At 32.4% G+C, this 22,140-nt stretch overlaps 1 protein-coding gene across 2 annotated transcripts in view; it reads right to left on the bottom strand.

Annotated features, from left to right (window-relative positions):
• Positions 1-22,140, bottom strand: part of LOC148939904 (uncharacterized) — a 53,630-nt gene that overhangs the window by 22,824 nt on the left and 8,666 nt on the right. The window contains exon 1 of one of the 2 annotated variants that reach the window (XM_089105885.1): positions 16,864-16,987. The exons of the other annotated variant lie outside the window; for it this stretch is intronic. The gene's annotated coding sequence lies outside the window, so the exon portion shown is untranslated. Of the gene's footprint in view, positions 1-16,863; positions 16,988-22,140 lie in introns of those variants that run through there. 2 annotated transcript variants of the gene reach the window in all.

The following is a 22,140-nucleotide window of genomic DNA, read 5'->3' as shown; positions in this document are numbered from 1 at the left end:
AGGCCCCCTCCCACGCTCATTTTTTTCCAAAGTCACCTGATCAAAATTTTGAGATAGCCATTTTGTTCAACATGTTGGAAAATATGATAAGTATGTCTTTTAGGATGATTTAATCCCCCGAAGTTCCCGGGAGGAGGGCTGAAAGTTATGAACTTTACCCAATGTTAACATATAGTATTGGTTATTGGGAAGTATACAGTACAGACGTTTTCAGGGGAGGGTTTTCCTGTTAATGGGGGGGGGGTCGGGGGTTATGTGGTAGGATCTTTCCATGAAGGAAGTTTTCATGGGGGAAGGGACATTGCTATGAAGGGGACGCCGGACATCACAGGATTATTTAAAAAAAGATCAGTAATGAAATATAAAAATAACAAGTTTTTCAACTGCAACAGCAGCTACATCAAAACTTTAAACGAACAGAAAATATTACATATATGATTGGGTTTACCCCCCAGTCAATACCTCACTCTTTAAGCCAGAGATTTTTTAGTACTTTCATAAGAGCTATTTATTCTAATTAACGGGCCTTTGTGATTAAGCGGTCAGTTTTAAAGAATTGGAACAAAATTCGAACTTTCGCTTAAAGAGTAAGGTATTGACTAGGGGGCGAACCCCCTAATATACGTATTAAAAATATATGAATATAGAAGTTCGTTACTTAAATTAATTCGTAAGTTACGTATATTTATTACTAATAAAAACGTTCGTAAATAAAATGAAACAAGTTTCGATAAAGCCATTTAACCAAATAAAAGTAAATTAATATGAAAATTTTTCTTTTAATTATTCATGTACTGTGAGCCATGATCAAAACCTGTATTTATTCAAAAACGTTCAAAAATTAAATAAAAAAAAACAAGTTTTTTTTACTGAAAGTAAGGAGCGACATTAAAACTTAAAACGAACAGAAATTATTCCGTATATGAAAGGGGCTGTCCCCTCCTCAACGCCTTGCTCTTTACGCTAAAGTTTGACTTTCTCACAACTCTATTTTTTTTTAAACAATAAAAAACTCTAGCGTAAAGACTAAGGCGTTGAGGAGGGGACAGCCCCTTTCATATACGGAATAATTTCTGTTCGTTTTAAGTTTTAATGTCGCTGCTTACTTTCAGTTAAAAAAAACTTGTTTTTTTATTTAATCCACAGTTAAGCTCCAATAGCGTAAACATAGCACTCATTTTCTATGCTATTATCATGTGAAATAATAGAGTATAAAAAACAAACTGTTCTCTCTCTGAATTCAATTCTCTTACGAATATGAATTACAGTGAAAATCACTCCTTATATTGAATCTGCTTGCTATGGATTGGTTGCTATGACCTCGAAGCTATTATATTCAACTCACCGTATATGGTGTGCCGTTAGTATATATTGAGGCACAAACATCTCTGATTGGCCCAAAAATGGGTGTAGCTGCTGAAAGTGGTCTGACAGGTTTTGTTTGCCTTGGACTGCATACATCGACACTACTGTTGTGTCGATTTGTAATGTCAGAAAAACAAGTTCAATATTTTTCTGTGTCCCTCATATGATTCACCTCGCTATCATAAATAGTATATCGTGTTTATGTTCGAACATGGCCTGGTCTTGAAATATACTTTATATGCTTTGCTTAGATGAAACCTATGAAACTATCCATGTCCATAAAAATTTCCTTCGGTGAAAAAATTAGTTCAAGCTGCAATAATTTGAATGTGATAATGATCTAAACCTGAACTTATGTCAAACTCCCAGCCCGCTAAAGAAAAACAAGCTGATATTTGAGACAGAATTTTACTTGAAAAAAGCAAGCATAATGATTTAAAACAAAGGTTCAAAGATAAATTTTGTAATAGGGGACATGAAGAAAAAATTAAAAACTACAGAGGTAAAATACAATAACACTTGTTACTAAGTAAGTTACTTAGTACTTACGAAGAAAGAGAAATCTTCTAATAAATATCACTTATGAAGAATAAGATCACTTATGAAATGAAATAAAACGTACAATGATACATTCAATAGAAATATTCGTGATTAAGAAAACCATAGCGAATTATCCGATCCAAGTAAAACCTTTTTAAAAACAAGTAAGCTACCTTTAAAATGTAGAATCATTCATGCATAAATAGAACTCGAAGGACAGACATAGTAAATCAAAGGACACTATGTCTTGCCGGGTTATCAAACTATCGTTAGTAATATACAAGGAATGGCTTGGGGCATCAAGTTGTTTTTTTAATGACCTAGACTATTAAATACATTTTGCCCCCCCCCGCTATATTTTCGCGAATTAACCACACTGAAATTGTGTCCTACAAAAAGCGAAGAAGAATTTAAGAACAGTGCTAGAAGACCATAAGATCCAGTGTGGGGACATAGATGCAAGTAAATTTGCTTGTACTGTTTATTTTTCAGTATCAGAGGCATTGCTTTAGCAATGCCTGTAGAGAGCCATAATCCTTCAATCAATGTTGCTTCTTTTTTTTCCCAGAGCCACTTCACATGGAAGGGGTGGTCATATAAACTATGGAGGGGGTTCATTCGAATGAAAATTGAAAGTTCTAGTGAACTTTTTAAGAGCTGAAAAAGTCAAAAGTCCCCCTTCAATGCGTTTTTCTGTGCCCTCCTTCCAAAGACATGTGATCAAAATTTAGAGATTTTGAATATTGAGATATGCTGCTCAAAAGTCTAAAGGTCGAATAACAATGCTTCCAGGGATGGCATGTTCCCCCACAACTCTTAGGGGGCTGCGTGCATATAGACTTTGCTATTGGAAAATCGTCTTGTTTTATGCTGGGTCTCCAAAAGAGCTTAAGGTATCAAAGTGAAGGTTCCAACAAGCACTGAGGGGAATGTTGGACAAAATCAAAACACACTATGTGCATGCTGGTTGTAAAAAGGAGTATCTATAATATCTCCGAAGCGGCTGAGAAGAAACGCATTAAGCTGAAACTTTCAGGGAATGCAATAGGGAATGTTGAAAAGTGACAAGAGGGAAACCAGACCCCTCGTTCCTTTTAGATGCCCCACCCCAACAACACTGATCAAACTGCTTAGATACCTATACTGTTCGAAATAGTCAAAAGTTCAGTTCAGTTTATTCAACTCATTTCAATTCAGTTTATTTCAATTTGTTCAAAATTCAGTTTATTATCATTGGTCTTTTCAGTCGTCATGATTATTATAGATTTTATTAAATTTTTGTTTTTCGTCAGTGTTCCGAAAAATTAAAACACAGTGCTCAAAACACATATAGTTTGTAATAAGACGATTTAGATTAGAAACCATATATTTTACCTTCCCAACAGACTGTGATTTTGACCACTGTGCAGCGTTTTAGGGAATGGGCTGGGGCGTTTTCTTTCTGGTGTAATGAACTTGCGAATTTAAGAGAACATTTAAGAGAGAATTGAAGTTTGTATTTTGCCCCAATTCTTTAAGAACGACTCCTGAAATACAAGGGTCGTTTAATTAGGACAATAAGAAGCTTTTTTAAAATACTGCTTTAGTGTGAAGATCGAGGTGTTGAGCAGGGGGAAACTCCCTAATAAACGTAATAATTTCTGTTCGTCTTAAGTTCTAATGTCGCTCCCTACTTTCAGTTGAAAAAGCTTATTTTTTCTTTAATAGAAAGAAAAAGGACTCCTGGACGTGTTTACCTGGATTAATTTTAAGATAAAAACTAGAAAAAGTATTTAAAGTTTATTTTGTTTGACGGTCGACCATGCCTTTGAAAATAGTGGTACTAATCTAGTCATAGCCAGGGTGGATAACCCGGTTTGATCCCCATCCCCAAAAATCTTGGCCTGACTTGTGTAAAGTAGCAAAAATACACGTTAAGAAATTTTGAACACATAAATCTTGATAACACTAATGTTTCTGGTAAATCCCGCCTCGAAATTTTTCTGTAACCCTCCCCAGAACAAAATTCTGGATAGAGACCTGGTGCCAATCCAGCAATTTTTTTAGGGGGGGGGGATTTTTCGCTATCATGAAGGGGGTAATTTATTTTCAATGAAGATAACAAAAAAAATTTCGGAATAGAGAGGGAAGGAAAAAACTAAGCAGCAAATGGTTCTAGGCGTTTACACCCTCCAGAAAATACCCCCTCCCGTGGAAAATACCCCACGGAAAATATATCCTCGCTGAAAGGAAATTGTTCCCAAAAATTTATTCCCTACTGAAAATTCCTCCAGGCAATCCCCCTGCAGAAAACTCCCCCACGAAAAATATCCGCACGTTTCCCAATAACAAATACAATCTGTAAGCAATGGACAAGATAAAAAAAAAACTTAAAAAAGGCACTTAAACATCTACAATAGGGTTCTCTGATTGTTCTGTAGTTTGGGAGGGAGGGAGATACCTCAAATGGTATATTTTAATGCCAAAACATCTCAGCTCTCATTGAGCCATCAAATAAATGCAGAATTAGTTCTAAGGGAGAAACGAGGGGAGGGCGAGGTAGAAATTAATGTATAATCCCTAGGGCCATAATCAATATTTTTGTTGGGGGGAGGAGGGGTACAAAAGAAACTTTAAAAAACGCATCGAAAGTGTGAAATTGTTATCTACTCCCTTATGATTTCTAACAATATTTCTGGTCTGCGCTGTTATTACGAAAGAAAAGATTAACATTAAACCCAAAAATGAGCAGAATTTATTCCGTATAGGAGGGTTCCTCATCCACACCTCCACCTCATGGTCGCAGGAACTTCATAGAGTGCTCATTAAGAGCGTATACAGGGAGGGACCCCTCCCCCCAATATTTTTCTGGCGCCCTCATTCTTTTTTTCTTTTTTTACTCTGTTTTTAGAATAGATTTGTCACCACAGGCACGTACGTACAAAAAAAGGATTGATAGCCTTCACTGTGCTGAGCACCTAGTAGAGAGGTAGAATATAACAATACACCTGGTACCTACACAGAAATTTATTCGTGCATGCTGCTACTAGGTGCTGAGAGCTCGGCCACCCATTTACACGTGCCTGTAATTTATGATATTATTGAAATACTGCTCTCTCATAACGAAAGCCGTGCTTTTCATTAGAAATTTTGACAAGTTTTTCTAAGCCAATTTTACCGAAACGAAGAAAAATCACTACAAACAAGAGTTTGGGTATCGCCTTCTTCTCTCACTGTAAAAGTCTAAAACCTACAGCGTCATTGGCGCTTTACTGAAAACTATATGCGTCTTGAACAGTCTTGGAAAGTATAAAAAATATCGAATTGAACATTTGATGTATAATGATATTAATTGATCAAAGATCCATCAGTTCAAGAATTTATTTCACTGTAATTTTATTTTTATTTTCAATGCTGTAAGAACTGCAAAAGAAAATATTTGTAATATAATTCGTTTTCAGTTAAGTGCCGATGACGCAGCAGGCTCTTGGTTTTTAGTTACAGTTAAGGAAGGAGGCAGAAACCAAACTCTTTTGTAGTGAAACTATATTCATCTTTAACAACTTTAAAAAGAGCTAATAAATTAAACTGAATATTTGATGTATAATGATATTAATTGCTGAAAGCTCATCAGTTCAAAATTTTACTATAATTTTAATGTATATTTTCAATATTAAGTACAAAAGAAAATATTTGTCACAAAATTGGTTTTCAGTAAAGCGCCAATGACGCAGTGGGTTTTAGGCTTTTACAGTGAGAGAAGGAGGTGATACCCAAACTCTTGTCTGTGGTTATTTTTGTTCGTTTCAAGCTTGATTCGCATATTCAATTTAAGTTTCACTCGTTTTAAGATTTATTTATTCATTTACATTAATATCTATTGTATGTTCGTTTGCATTGATTGTTTATTTAATTTCTGTTCGTTTTAAGTTCATTTATACTTCAATAGGAAAATATTTTTTTGTTTTAAGCTTGATTTTCATATTCAATCTACGCATTACTCGCTTTAAGATCTATTTGTTCATTTATATTATTACTTGTTGTATGTTTTTTGCTATGATTGTTTATTTCGTTTCTGTTCGTTTTCGGTTTCATTTATTCTTTAATGGTAATTTCTGGTTGTTTTGAGTTTGAATTTTAACAGGTATTTGTGTCTGCTGAGCTTAAGTTTAAAATGGCCTTTACTTTTCTTTGAAAAACTAATTTTCCGGACAGTTTTTTTAATTAATAGCAAGAAAACAAGACTTTCCCCTGGCCTAATCTGTATGGTCACTTAAAAAAGAGCTTTAAATTTACGTTTCAATGAGCTCCCTCCCAATTGTCTTGGACCTACAGTTTGATACAATCATCCCTGTGAAAAACACCCGTGAATAAATAGACCGGTGGTTAAGGACTCGCTAAGTCCATACAATTTATCTTTGGTAGAGGATGGGGGTATGCCCTGGACACCTCCAAAGTAAAAACTTATTGCTGACCTTAATCTGAAACAGAATATCGTTGTTCATCATGTGCTATTGCGGTGAATAGTAGCCAATGGTTTCAAGATCACAAAGATACATAGAGCCCTTCAGCTTGATCAAAAGCCTTACATGAAAACGTTTATTGACACCTTTGTCAGTAAACGCTCACAAGCGAAAACGAAGTTTGAAAAGATATCTATAAACTCATTATAAAGTCAGCCTTCGGTAAAATTTGCGAAAGGGTACGAAAAAGCAGCCGATATGACGTTGTAACCAATCCCAAAGAATGTGCTCGAATCATCGCCGGCCCGAACTTCACATCTTTCATAATCATAGACTCTAATATGGTTCTCCTACACAGAAAGAAAAGAAACGTCATTTTAAATAAAAATGTAGTTTATGATAGCTTAATAATGGAAAACTTGAAAAAACTAATGTTGTCATTCTATTACAATATGTGCAAGGTGCAATGGCCGGTGAAGGAACAAGTTCAAGTGTACTATGGAGACACTGATTCACTCCTGTTAAAAGTTAAAACTGATAATTTTCTGAATGATTTGGAAAATGGAGAGTACATTATCTCTCGGATGGATTACACTAACTTGGATCAGTCCCTCTATCCGGAGCCAGTGAAACGCCAGGTCCCAAATCAGTTATTGATGTTAAAATCTGAGACAGGGAGCGTCTTGATATCCAATGGTGTGTTTCCTGGTCCGAAGGTGTACTGTGTGAAAACGCACAATAAGGATATCAAACAAGTTTCCAAGGGATTGCTTACACACTTTGTACAAAATAATTTCAACATGAGTGTTTATAGAAACTGTGTAGAAAGTAGTTTAATCCCAAGAGCGAAAGTCATGGCGATTCGCTCTTTACAATTTAAAAACTACACACTTAGAGTCAAGAAAAATATCATTTTAGTTAAGAGTTTTAGTTTAGAGTTGTTGTTTAGTTTTAGATATGAGTTTTAGTTTAGAGTTTTAGTTTAATATTAGCTTAAAGTTTTAGTTAGAGTTTTAGTTTAGTTTAGTTGTAGTTCAGAGTCTAGAGTTTCAAGTTAGATCCTCAGCACTTAGAGTTTTAGTTAGAGTTATATTTTATTTTAGTTTTAGTTAAGTATTTTTGGATTTGTAGTTTAGTTTTAGCTAAAGGTTTTAGTTTATAGTTTTAGTCTAGAGTCATAGTTTAGAGTTTTTCCTTGCACTTTTAGTTTAGTTTAGTTTTAGATAAGAGTTTTAGTTTAGAGTTTCAGTTTGGTATTAGCTTACAGTTTTAGTTAGAGTTATACTAGTTAAGAGATTTAATTTAGAGTTTAGAGGTTTAGTTTAGAGTCTTAGCTTAGAGTTTTAGTTAGAGTTATAGTTAGTTTAGTTTTAGTTAAGAGTTTTTGTTTAGAGTATAGAGTTCTAGGTAGAGTTTAGAGTTTTAGTTTAGAGTCTTAGCTTAGAGTTTTTGTTAGGGTTATAGTTTAGTTTAGTTTTAGTTAGGAGCTTTAGTTTAGATCTATAGTTTAGCTTTACTTAAGAGTTTTAGTTCTGAGTTTATAGTTTTAGTTTACAGTTTTAGTTAGAGTTATAGTTATAGTTTAGTTTTAGTTAAGAGTTTTAGTTAGAGTTATAGTTATAGTTTAGTTTTAGTTAAGAGTTTTAGTTTAGATATTGGAGTTTTAGTTTTGAGTCTTAGCTTAGAGTTTTAGTTAGAGTTATGGTTAAGTTTAGTTTTAGTTAAGAACTTTAGTTTAGAGGTGTTGTTTAGTTTTAGATAAGAATTTTAGTTTAGAGTTTTAGTTAAGAGTTTTTGTTTAGAGTTCAGAGTTTTAGTTTAGAGTTTAGAGTTTTAGTTTAGACTGTTAGCTTAGAGTTTTAGTTAGAGTTATAGTTTAATTTCTTAAACCACATTGGCCTGACATCACATAAAGAAAGAAAAACAAGCAAAAATGGGGTTTTTATAGGCCAAATGAAAATACTGAAAAAACAAGGCGAATTTTTCAAGAGGACAAACGCCTCTGTTCTTCAGCGGCGAAACGAAACGATGTATCCAAGGATTTTTGCTTGTTTTTCTTTCTTTATGTGAGTTATAGTTTACTTTAGTTTTAGTTAAGAGTTTAGTTAGAGTTATAGTTTACTTTAGTTTTAGTTGAGAGTTTTAGTTTTGAGTTGTTGTTTAGTTTTAGATAAGAGTTTTAGTTTAGAGTTTAGAGTTTTAGTTTGGAGTCTTAGCTTACAGTTTTTGTTAGAGTTATAGTTTAGTTTAGTTTAAGTTTGGAATCTAGAGTTTTATGTTAGAGTCTTAGCTTAGAGTTTTAGTTAGAGTTTATAGTTTTAGCTTAGAGTCTTAGCTTAGAGTTTTAGTTAGAGTTATAGTTTAATTTAGTTTTAGTTGAGAATTTAGAGTTTTAGTGTAGAGTCTTAGCTTAGATTTTTTGTTAGAGTTATAGTTTAGTTTAGTTTTAGTTAGGATCTTTATCTTAGATCTATAGTTTAGTTTTACTTAACAGTTTAGTGTAGAGTTTAGACTTTTAGTTTAAAGTTTTAATTTATAGTTTTAGTTAGTTATAGTTTTAGTTTAGTTTTAGTTAATAGTTTTAGTTTATATATTGGAGTTTTAGTTTTGAGTGTTAGCTTACAGTTTTAGTTAGAGTTGTAGTTTAGTTTAGTTTTAGTTAAGAATTTTAGTTTATAGGTGTTGTTTAGTTTTAGATAAGAGTTTGAGTTTAGAGTTTAGAGTTTTAGTTAGAGTTATAGTTTAGTTTTAGTAAAGAGTTTTAGTTTATAGTTATAGTTTAGTTTTAGTTTAGAGTTGTAGTTTAGTTTTAGGTAAGAGTTTTAGTTTAGAGGTTAGAGTTTTAGCTTAGAGTCCTATCGTAGAGTTTTAGTTAGAGTTATAGTTTAGTTTAATTTCTGTTAGTTACAAATTAGTTTAGTTTTAGTCAAGAGTTTAGTTAGACTTATAGTTTAGTTTAGTTTTAGTTAAGAGTTTTAGTTTTAAGTTGTTGTTTAGTTTTAGATAAGAGTTTTAGTTTAGAATTTAGAGTTTTAGTTTAGAGTCTTAGCCTACAGTTTTTGCTAGAGTTATAGTATAGTTTTGTTTTAGTTTGAAGTTTGGAGTTTTAAGTTAGAGTCTTAGCTTAGAGTTTTAGTTAGAGTTTAGAGTTTTAGTTTAGAGTCTTAGCTTAGAGTTTTAATTATATTTATAGTTTACTTTAGTTTTAGTTAAGAATTTTAGTTTAGAGGTATTCTTTAGTTTTATCTAAGATTTTTTGTTTAGAGTTTAGAGTTTTAGTTAGACTTATCGTTTAGTTTAGTTTTAGTTTAGAGTCTAGAGATTTAATTTAGAGTGTTAGCTTAGAGTTTTAGTTAGAGTTATAGTTTAGTTTAGTTTTAGTTAAGAGTTTAAGTTTAGACTTTTAGTTTGGTTTTAGTTAGGAGTCTTACTTTAGAGTAGCAGTTTAGTTTTAGTTAAGAGTTTTAGTTTAGAGTTTAGAGTATTAGCTTAGAATATTAACTTAGAGTTTTAGTTAGAGTTATAGTTTAGTTTCAGTTAAGAATTTTAGTTTAGAGTTTTAGCTAGAGCTATAGTTTACTTTAGTTTTAGTTAAGAGTTTTAGTTTAGAGTTGTAGTTTAGTTTTTGTTAAGAGTTTTAGTTTAGAGTATTGGTTTAGAGTTTGGAGTATTAGCTTAGAGTCTTAGCTTAGTTAGAGTTATAGTTTAGTTTAGTTTTTAACTAAGAGTTTTTGTTTAGAGTTGTAGTTTATCTTTAGAAAAGAGTTATAATTTAGAGTTTAGAGTTATAGCTTAGAGTCTTAGCTTAGGGTTTGTAGTTAAAGATATAATTTAGTTTAGTTCTAGTTAAGAGTTTAAGTTTAGGATTTTAGCTTATAGTTTAGAGTTTTAGTTTAGAGTCTTAGCTTAGAATTCATGTTAGATTTATAGTTTTAGTTTAGTTTTAGTTAAAAGTTTTAGTTTAGAGTTATAGTTTAGTTTAGAGTTTTAGTTTAGAGTCTAGAGTTTCAATTTAGCGTCTTAACTTCGAGTTTTAGTTAGAAATGTTATTTAGTTTAATTTTAGTTAAGAGTTTTAGTTTAGAGTCTTAGCTTAGAGTTTTAGTGAGAGTTATATTTTTAGTTAAGAGTTTTAGTTTATAGATTGTAGTTTTAGTTTCGAGTCCTAACTTAGAGTTTTAGTTAGAGTTATAGTTTAGTTTAGTTTTAATTCAGAGTTATAGTTTAGTTTTCGTTAAGAGTTTTAATTTAGACATGTAGTTTAGTTTTAGTTAAGAGTTTTAGTTTAGAGTTGTAGTTTAATTTTAGTTAAGATTTTTATTTTAGAGTTTTAGCTTAGAGTTTAAGTTAGAGTTATAGTTTTAGTTTAGTTTTAGTTAGGAGATTTAGTTTAGAGTTATAGTTTAGTTAAGAGTTTTAGTTTAGCGTAAAGAGCTAGGTGTTGAACACCTAGGTGTTTAACATTTTTCTTTGAAATGCTAGACTTGGAATATTTTTGTTTTGGTTTACATACAAAAAAGTTAGGTTTCTCCACGTTTAAGTTAGGTTAGGTTAGGTATCATTAGCGCTCATGATAACCTAACCTAACCTAACTTAAACGTGGAGAAACCTAACTAACTACAACTCTAAACTAAAACTATTAACTAAAACTAAACTACAACTCTAAACTAAAACTCTTAACAAAAATTAAACTAAACTATAACTCTAACTAAAACTTTAAACTCTAAACTAAAACTCTAAAGTCTAAACTAAAACTCTTAACTAAAATTAAATTAAACTATAACTCTAACTAAAACTCTAAGCTAAGACTCTAAGCTAAAACTCTAAACTAAAACTCTTAACTAATACTAAATTAAACTAAAAGTTTAGCGTAAAACTCTAAGCTAAGACTCTAAACTAAAATTCGAAATTCACATCTAAAACTAAACTAAACTATAAATAGAACTAAAACTCTAAGCTAAGAATCTAAACTAAAACTCTAAACTCTAACTAAAACTCTAAAGTCTAAACTAAAACACTAAACTCTAAACAAAAACCCTTAGCTAAAACTAAACTAAACTATAACTCTAACTAAAACTCTAAACTAAGACTCTAAACTGAAACTCTTAATTACTATAACTCTAACTAAAACTCTAAGCTAATACCAAACTGAAACTCTAAACTAAAACTCTTATCTAAAACTAAACTAAACTAAAAGCGCAACGAAAAACTGTAAGCTATGAATATAGGCTAAAACTCTAAACTAAAACGTTTAGCTAAAACTAAACTACAAGTCCAAAAACACTTAACTAAAACTGAAATAAAATATCACTCAAACTAAAACTCTAAGTGCTGAGAGTCTAACGTGAAGCTCTAGACTCTGAACTACAACTAAACTAAACTGTAACTCTAACTAAAACTCCAAACTAAACTAAAACTCTAAAGTCTAAACTAAAACTTTTAACTAAAATTAATCTAAATTATAACTCTAACTAAAATTCTAAGCTAAGACTCTAAGCTAAAACTCTAAAATCTAAACTAAAACTCTTAACTAAAACTAAACTACAACTCTAAACTAAAACTCTTTACAAAAACTAAACTACAACTCTAAACTAAAACTCTTAACTAATACTAAAATAAACTAAAAGTGCAACGACAAACTCTAAGCTAAGACTCTAGGTTAAAATTCTAAACTAAAACTCTTAGATAAAACTAAACTACAAGTCCAAAAACACTTAACTAAAGCTAAAATCTATTGCTTGGTGTTGGGGTATTCAAAAAGCCCTAAAGTAAAGTTGTGGGTGAAAAGGATGAGTACTTCAACTTGTAAAATTGGTTTAGGAGGGACATTAAGAAAAGAACTTGTTCTGAAAATATATATTCGGGGGGAGCCAAAAAGATTGGGGTAGGGGGGCCCTTCTGTGTCTCAAGTGCTCAAAAAAAGTATTAAAAAAAATGGGGGGGGAGGGGGGCTCTTTGGGGGCCCAGGGGGCCCTTCTGTGTCTCAAGCGCACCAAAAAAAGTGTAAAAAGAATGGGAGGGGGGCAAAAAAGTTGGGCCGAGGCCCCTTCGGGGTTTGGGTAGGGGACCTTACAACGCTGTTCAAATGGAGCTTGTGTATTATAACGACCACAGGGTTTCACCCCAAATCATCCTCTAAATGTCTCAAACTGTTTCGCCCAAATAATCCCTAAAATGCCGATTAATATTTTTCGCCCAAATAATCCCCTAAAAGTAATTCCTGCGTGTTCCTTTGTTTCGGCATCCCTGCGCTGTCACATTTGAAATTCCCAGGAAATCATTTCCCGCGTAAAATATATTCAATCTGTCTTGATCTCGTATGAATTTCTGAAAAAATCTAATGTGTTCCTAGTTACACTATTATGGCTTCGATAAAATATTAATATTTATCTCTCAGACCTAAAGACCAGAGAAGCCATATTTAAAAATGAAATCCGTCGATTATGCAAATCAATTTCCCAGAAATCTAGTTCCCCTTAGTGGATCAATACACTTAGAAACATCCCCTGATTGACCTTGAAAGAGGTGTCATTGACCCGTTAGTGGATCAATAAACCATGCATAAATTATGTAAGTTTAGTATGTAATAGCCCATTTCTACTGCTCTCTCATAACAAAGGCCGTGCTTTTCATTAAAAATTTTGACAAGTTTTTCTAAGCCAATTTTAATGATCTTAAATGGTTTAACGATTTTATGATTTATCAACTAAAAATTTTAATTTAAAGATTTATCGACTAAAAAAGGAAAAAATTGTTAATAAAAATCTATTTCAAAGCAGACCCGTAGAAATTAACATGAATAGGACTCAAAACCCCTATGGCATCCCAAGGCCAGAAATAATTTGAACTTTACTGAAAAAATACAAATGAATGTGCATTGTCAGTTTAATATACATATACTGATATTTAGTAATCAAAATGTTAATATAATTTGATTTATTAAAGTTATAAAAGTAAAAACGTTTAGATTTTTTCAGTAAAGTGCAAATTATGTTCTGGCCATGGGATGGCATAGGGATTTTGAGCCCTACTCATGTTAATTTCTGCTCGTTTTGAGTTTGACTCGGTTATTTATTGTAATTTCTGTTCGTTTTGGGTTTCAATTATTTATCGATGCTGATTTGTGGTAGTTTCACGCTTGGTAGATTATCTTATTTTTGCTCATTTTGGGTTTAATGGAGTTCTTTACTTTTCTTGGAAAAACTTATTTTGTGGAAAAGATTTTTTAATTAATTACTATTAAAGGATAAATGAAACCCAAAACGAACAGAAATTAAATAAACAATCATAGCAAAAAACATACAACAAGTAATAATATAAATGAATAAATAGATCTTAAAGCGAGTAATGCTTAGATTGAATATGAAATCAAGCTTAAAACGAAAAAAAAATATGTTCCTATTGAAGCATAAATTAAACTTAAAACGAACAGAAGTTAAATAAACAATCAATGCAAACAAACATACAATAGATATTAATGTAAGTTAATAAATAAATCTTAAAAAGAGTGAAACTTAAATTGAATATGCGAATCAAGTTTGATACAAATAAAAATCACTACAAATTAAAATTTAGGTATTGCCTCCTTCTCTCGCTGTAAGTTTAAAACATACTGCGTCATTGGCGCTCTACTGGTAACCATATATATTTTGAACGGTCATGGAAAGTAAAAATAAAATCAAATTGAATATTTGATGTATAATGATATTAATTGTTGAAAGATCCATCAGTTCAAGAATTGATTTAACTGTAATTTTAATTTTATTTTCAATGCTGTAAGAACTGCAAAAGAAAATATTTGTAATATAATTCGTTTTCAGTTAAGCGCCAATGACGCAGTAGTCTTTTGGTTTTTATTTACAGTTAAGGAAGGAGGTAGAAACCAAACTCTTGTTTGTAGTGAAACTATACTCATCTTGAACAACTTTAAAAAGAGCTAATAAATTAAACTGAATATTTTATGTATAATGATATTAATTGCTGAAAGCTCATCAGTTCAAAATTTTACTATAATTTTAATGCATATTTTCAATATTAAGTACACAAGAAAATATTTGTCATAAAATTGGTTTTCAGTAAAGCGCCAATGATGCAGTAGGTTTTAGACTTTTACAGTGAGAGAAGGTGGTGATACCCAAACTCTTGTCTGTAGTGATTTTTGTTCGTTTCAAGCTTAATTCGCATATTCAATTTAAGTTTCACTCGTTTTAAGATTTATTTATTCATTTACATTAATATCTATTGTATGTTTATTTGCACTGGTTGTTTATTTAATTTCTGTTCGTTTTAAGTTTCATTTATACTTCAATAGTAAAATATTTTTTTCGTTTTAAGCTTGATTTTCATATTCAATCTAAGCATTACTCGCTTTAAGATCTATATATTCATTTATATCATTACTTGTTGTATGTTTTTTGCTATGATTGTTTATTTAATTTCTGTTCGTTTTGGGTTTCATTTATTCTTTAATAGTAATTTCTGGTCGTTTTGAGTTTGAATTTTAACAGGTATTTGTATCTTCTGAGCTTAAGTTTAAAATGGCCTTTAATTTTCTTTGAAAAACTTATTTTTCGGACAGTTTTTTTTTAATTAATAGCAAGAAAACAAGACTTTACCCTGGCCTAATCTGTATGGTCACTTTAAAAAGAACTTTAAATTTACGTTCCAATGAGCTCCCTCCCAATTGTCTTGGACCTACGGTTTTATACAATCACCCCTGTGAAAAACAAAACAAATAAACATGCATCGACTATGTTTCTTCTGAAAAAAAAAAATGCGAAATTCCACATTTTGAAAATTGGAGCTTGAAACCTCTATGGTAAGGTTCTCTGATATGACGTATCTAATAAAGGGATTTTCAATAAGATTGCTTACTGTTTTGGGGTTGTTTCCTATTTTTTCAAAAATGAGGCAAATTTTCTCGAATTTTGGTTTTGGTTGGGTGACAAATGTAGAAATAAACTGAAAGAATTTTTATATATTTAGAAGCAACATAAAAAGCAAATACTGCCGGTGTAATAATTGTCCTGAGATTTCCAGTTTTAATTTTGGTGAATATTCGTCCAAGTCACTTTGTACTTCCAGTTTTTTTTATCACAAACTATTTAATAAGATTCTCTTGTGACGAAATTTTTTGAACCTGTTCATTTTATTTAATCGAATAGGTAAAAGAAAAGAAAGAGGGTCAATTTGGCAGCTGGTTAGTAAGTTTAAGTTTTGTTTTTATTTCGCTATTTTTTTGTTTTTTAGTGTCCGAATATATATGGGATTTAAGTTCAAGGGAGAAAGAATTGTTCCGTTAGGAAAGAGGTATATTTTACATGGCCATTATAAAATCAAAACATGGTATCCATGCAGGCAGGATGATTTTTGAGTTTCTCTACTCCTTCTGTATACTAAGGCGTAGGAAATTGCATAAAAACAAGCCTACATCTGTTATAAACTAAGGAAGCAATAAATCTTTCTGTAATTTTGGTTTGAGTTGAATTTTATTTTAAGATTAAATGCATAATAATTAAATACATTATTAATTAAATAAATTGATCCTTTTGCCAGGAATCCTTGTCGTTTAAAATTTACTGTATTTCGTTTCATTTTGCATGCAATTTAATTGCTCTTTTTATTTGAGAGTTTTTTCCTAGAATTATTTAAAAATAAATTTATTTCTACGGAAAAAATTCCTGAAATATATTCCCTGTCACCCAACCCCCACTAATATTTTCGTGTTTGTCCCCCCCCCCTTGTGAAATTTTCTGCCGGCGCCCTTGGTAACCTTAAACATAATGAATTTTATATTTTTGGAACCAGCATTAATAACCAATTCTTTTGATGTATCAATCATTATTAAGATTCCATTTTTTTAAGTTTTGGTTAGTGAACGAGCAATTCCTTAATTCCCGCTCGTTATCACGAATTGTTCGATGCATTTAGTGATTGCTCATAGCTAGTAACTGTTATTTGTCACCATTGGTTTTATCTTGCATTACATGGTTTACACAAAATGGGCAATGGCATCAATTCAAGATAATTTAGAGAGGGAGGGGGCGGGGGGGGGGGGTGAACACTGTATTTTTCAAAATCTAAGATGGAGGGAGGCAGCTTTGTTTTTTCTTTTCCTGCTTTTCTAATAAAATACTAAAAATGATTGTTTTTAATCTCGGGGGCAAGAGTACCTCCTATCCCCTTAATTAACGCCCGTTGGAGATCGGTATGAAGCATTCCCACGGGGCTAGGTCTGAAAATAATCCTTTTTAGGGCTTGCCTCCCCCTCCCTTGAAAGAAAGACTCGGATACCCTCTCCTTGCTAAGATCGGAATGACTGAAGTACGTCAACACTCCGAGAAGGAGCCGACCCATTTCAAGGTGGGAAGGTCCAAGGACAAAAATTTCTAGCCGTCACATAATCGATTTTTTCTTGCTTGGTGAGAGGGGTTGTAAAGAGTAAAACTTTTCCTGATCACGCCATTGTAAGATACATTTGGAATTTTTCAAAAGTAGTAATTAATTATGGGAAATACCTTTAATTTGTTAATCTACTAATAACAAATATTCTACTGTGCATTCCATACCATTGCACTCATTGAATTATGTTTCCTTCCAACTCCACAAAATCTTAAGAAAAGTCCGTGGACAATTCTTTATCTAATCTCACTGGAATACGTTTTGTATGAAACTGACAACATTTATTAAAGCAATGTCAATAAAGTAAATGAGTAGCAAGATTAAAACAAAACAGAAGACAAATTTTAATTTTGTAGTCTTCGGTGGCAGATTTTGCAGTATACTCTGCTGAAAGACTACGCGATGACTAATTAGGGTCAGCAAAATTAAATACTACAACTAACAACTCACCGCAGCACCAAGCCAACTGAAGCCAACATAACTACGCGCCGCTCCTTCTCCATCCAAATACATTCAAAGCCTCCCTCTTTACACCCTCCCAGGAAGTTCCCATTTACCTGAAATTTTTTAAAAATGGAATAAACAGCCAAAAATAGCTAGAACCTGGCTTCTATTCATTTTCCTATTTCTATGGGCATGCTACCTAATTAGAAAAACAAATTTTTTGAATAGATTTATTTTAAATTAAAAAGAGTTTTATTTCTAAATCTGTTTAATAAGCTATGCAAGAAAAAAAAGAGTAAAAAAACTGTTGGATAAAAAACAACTATTGCTAAAAGTAGGAGCCAGGAGTTTTGAAACTATGTAAGAAAAAGAAAGGAAATAGCAAAAGTAGTGACGAATATTATGTTTTGAACCCAGGCAAACTAGACATCTAACAGTGTTTCAAACAGGGGCGGATCTAGAGCAAAATCTTGGAGCCCAATGTAATAAGGGTGCCAATGAGCAAAATCTTGGGGGGGGGGGCAATGTGAAGAAGGTGCCAATAATTGACTAAATTGAAAAATTTACTCTAAAAAAATAGGATAAGAGCATGCCATAAAAAATCTTGGGGGGCAGTATCCCCCCCCCCCGGCCCCGCTTGATCTGCCAGTGGTTTCAAACCCACAGCAGTCACAAATCTCATAAGCTGGTCGAAACTTCAAAAAAATTAGTCTTTCATTTCTAAAATATGATGGTAATCTTGGTACAAGACTCACTTGTGAATTAGGCAAGCAACTCATAATAACAGAAGAGTAATAGTGTTAAAATCATCATTTACCGCTGTTCTAAAATATAATATATACTACAGCTGCAATTTACTTCCTTTTTAGTTTTAGAAATAAAACTCTTTTTAATTTGAAATAAATCTATTCAAAAAATTTGTTTTTCTAATTAGGTAGCATGCCCATAGAACTAGGAAAATGAATAGAAGCCAGGTTCTAGCTATTTTTGGCTATTTATTCCATTTTTAAACCGTAAAATATCTTGAATTGAGAATAGTGTTACTTGGGATAATGGCGAAATCCGACCGCGAAGTTTAGCATCTTTCCTCTATTCCTTTTTCTATCCCTATAATTGTATGAAACTTCATAAGTGCGTTTAACCTAAACTGTAGTTATTGAACATTTATTTCAGAATTATGAAGATTAGCTACCCTGGAAAACCAACTAAAGTCAATGTCATTCCCAAGGGATCTACGTAAGATTAAGAAATTTGGGCCATTGCACTTCATTCTAAATTTTGAAAGTTTTTAATATTATGTATAATTATTAAAATTTGCGATACAATAGTAGTAAAGCATTAATAGATACCACAAGTGATTGCATAATATGACTTACCAGGGTCAGTCACCTATTGCTACGAATGGTATATGCCTTACCAGACGGGTTTCTAAGCTAACACCCATTTTTTTGGGGGTCAGTCAGAGAGAGAGAGTGGTGGTTACTCCATATACAGTAACTTGATTAGTAATTGGATTCAAATATAAGGAATAGTTTTTAATTTAGTTATTATTAGTCAGAGAACTGAATTCAGAGAGAGAATAGTTTATTTGAGAGGATATTAGTGAAGAAAAAATTAGTGGTCCATTTACATTATTGGAGATTAATGATGGAACCGACAGCAGCAGCAGCAACAATATACGAGTACCCAATGTAGCTGTGGAAATAACCGCTGGCTGTAGACTATGCCTTGAATGGGATAGTATGTATGCTAGATAAGTGATATCATTAAGCAAATTTAAGCAGGAGGAGCAACTATGTTTTGCTGGAAAAGTGAATATTCTCCATATAAATAAACTTCGGTCAGGATTAGATTTCCCATCGAAATATATTGATGATAAAAAAATGCATCAGCGAATATTATTATTGTAATTATGCTAAATAAAATATTTTCTAAATCAATAGTATTTTTTTCTTTCTATAATAGACTAGCGTATATCCTCTAGAATAGAAAAAGAAATTATGATTAGTCTGAAGTCGGTTGTGAAAGTGTTAGGACTTTACAAAATTGATTGATTTGAGAAAGAGCGAATCATGAGGAATCTAGTTCTTATGGAAAAACATTTGATTCTTGATGATGATTTTCTAGAGTTGTCTATTCAAAGGAAGATATTTTCTCGGGGAATGCTTGTTGATATAATGAGAACTGATTTTCCCTCATTAGACTATTGTATGAAGCTTCTTCGTCGTGATCCAAATGCATTTACACAATTTATTGATATATTGATCACGACACGGCAAAATGATATTGTGGATATGCTTTTAAACATTAGTTTTGATATTTAGGACTTTTTTCATGAAAAAGATGGTGCTCAAGGATGATTTACTCCTCTCTCTCTCTATCTCATGTGATTCGACACTTGAGGACACTGTTTGTGAAATTGCTTCAAATAAGCAAATTGAAACATGTGAATTCTATAGAATGAATGAGAATAGTAAAATTGACTATACAAAGAGATATCACAAGAGTGAAGTCGCACTCTATTGTAAAAAATGTGAGCCTGAAATTGCAGTAGATCAGGACCAGTATACTGTGAATTCAGATAATCTACCTGCTCTAGTTGTTGTCCACAAGTACCTAGTAGTGGATGACATCTAAAGAGTAGAAAAGTTGTTTACTCATGCATATAAATTTTTTATCAATAAACAATTTCATATGCATCTTTATAAAATTTTATCATTAGGGCACTGTAATAAATATTATATGAGCTTGTAAGTATATTATCAACTAGAAATTCGTTAAATTTAGGTAATTCAACTTAGATGTTGAGAAACTGATTGTAGTTGTAGCCACGACATCTGAACATGAAAAAGAGTAGTGCATGAAAGCCACATGTCTTAGTCGCTAAATCCTGTACTCTTCGTTGATTTCCAATAACGGTTTTCTCACTGCTTTCAATAAAGTTGCTGATGTATGGACCGTAGAATTTATACAATAGGCAAAGAGGATCAAAAAATTCAATATTCTTCGCTGTCTGAAAGATGCATAGCCAATGACCGGTCTTCAAAGTCGATGGACTGCAATTAACAATGATTAGGGTTGTGTTAACACTTCGAATTTTTTCAATGAAGTCCGAAGGTATGAAATAGGACTTGTACAGTGACATGTCTGGATCTATAGTAAATACTTTGATTATTTGGTTTGTGTTCATGTTGCTAGGTCTAGTAGAACACTGCCGTCGGGCGTGATTTCCCAATATGTTTCAAATTGACCCATTGTTATTAACGAAATATTGTCAGTCAGAGCTGCGTCGGCTGTAAACCCATAACGTGTATTATCAGTCAGTAATAGACATATATTCTATGTGCCTGACATGTCCTAACCACTAGCATAATGATTTTTTTCGAACATTAACGTAACGCTACAATATTCAATCAGTTGAGAGTCATGTACTAGGGACTGCATTGTCAATTCTCAGAGAGTTATTTTGGATTTTTTGTCAAATGATAGAGTGTACAGTGGAATATAAGTTAATTTGCATACGAGGCTAGTCAGACCAAAAAAATTAAAATTGTGGGGTGAATCAATATAGAATCTAACGACCCTGGTACTCTTCACAAGAGTTAAAGCAATTTATGATGAGATTACTTTATTGCTAAAGGATGAATCGCTATAGCTACGAGAGCCAGTGGCAATGTGAAGTTGATTGGTGATCGTATGGGGGACGAGAAGTTTAATGTTGTTGCTATTGGTTCCTAGATTTTCAACTGCCAATGCAACAGAGCTCATAACCTGTTTTTTTCGGACGTGGAGAATTGCCGATATGATAATAACATTTGCATCAGGTGCTGCAGGGAGTGTTTTTTTCAAAATGAAATTCGATGGGGCCATCTGTAGCTTTATGTCAATCTTAACATTGGGGGGTAGCCATTGGGATATATTGAATATCTCATGATTTAAATTTTCAACTAAATGGTAGTATTGGGTCACTAAAGTAGTTAGGTCCCTTTCAGTATCAACGCCTGATCGATATGCATAGCCCAGTTATTGTCCTCTCACCTCCTTGTATGCCTTTGGCGTCAACATCATAAATTTTATGTAGCTTGCCTAGTTTGATAAATTATTGCTAGTGCTCACCAATGTTCCATTAATAAATACATTAATTTTTTTTATTATGTTTTGTGTAATACAGTTTTAGTTGTAGGAACAATCGACATCAATTGTGATTGGATTGTCTTACTTTTTCTTCAAAGCAGAAATTAGGTCTTAGAATGTAGATGACGATTAAATATATTAGTCATAATTGGAATGTATTAGAAATTGTGCATTTTCCGAGAGGGGTTTTTGGTGAAGAAATTATTCATAGTATCCATACTTGACACTGACATCAACATTTTCAGCATTGAATAGATTCAATGAGGAACAAATTGATGGATGTGATTCCTTGCGGGGGAGATAAGAGAAGAATCCCATTTTAAAAGAAGAAATCCTTCTTTGATCTAACAATCTTTTTCTTTTTCTTCTTCTTCTGCTTATTAGTCGTCATTTTTTTATTCCTCAGAGTCCTTGTTGATGTCCTTTGCTTCCCACCCGAGTAAAAACTAATGACTGAATGATGCGGAAACATCCTTTTTACTCCTACCCAATTTTGTCGATATTTTAGTTGCTCACTAACGGATCTTGCTGAAGATCTAATATTTTCCTTAACACTCTCGTTGAAACTCTTGCCCGACCCCGAGTCCTGTAGTATGGAGGCAGAAAAATTTGACGTAGCAGATAGAAGATATTTTCTGGCAAGGGGTAGTGTGGAACAAAATAACCTACCAAACCAGATATCAAGACCATAGCCAGAAAGTGTAGTACGCCCATTGTAGTAGTCCAATTCATTAGCAATTTGACGTGGATTCAAAGCACCAAGATAGCAATCGATATCGGGACAGAAAAATGGAATGCTCCTATTGTTCATTTTA

The sequence above is a fragment of the Artemia sp. Qi Xiang Cuo genome, chromosome 20, assembly GCF_049724085.1.
Source record: "Artemia sp. Qi Xiang Cuo chromosome 20, ASM4972408v1, whole genome shotgun sequence".
In the NCBI taxonomy this organism is placed as follows: Eukaryota; Metazoa; Arthropoda; class Branchiopoda; order Anostraca; family Artemiidae; genus Artemia; species Artemia sp. Qi Xiang Cuo.
Note: the sequence above shows the minus strand (reverse complement) of the source record. Positions and strands in the feature narration are given on the sequence as shown.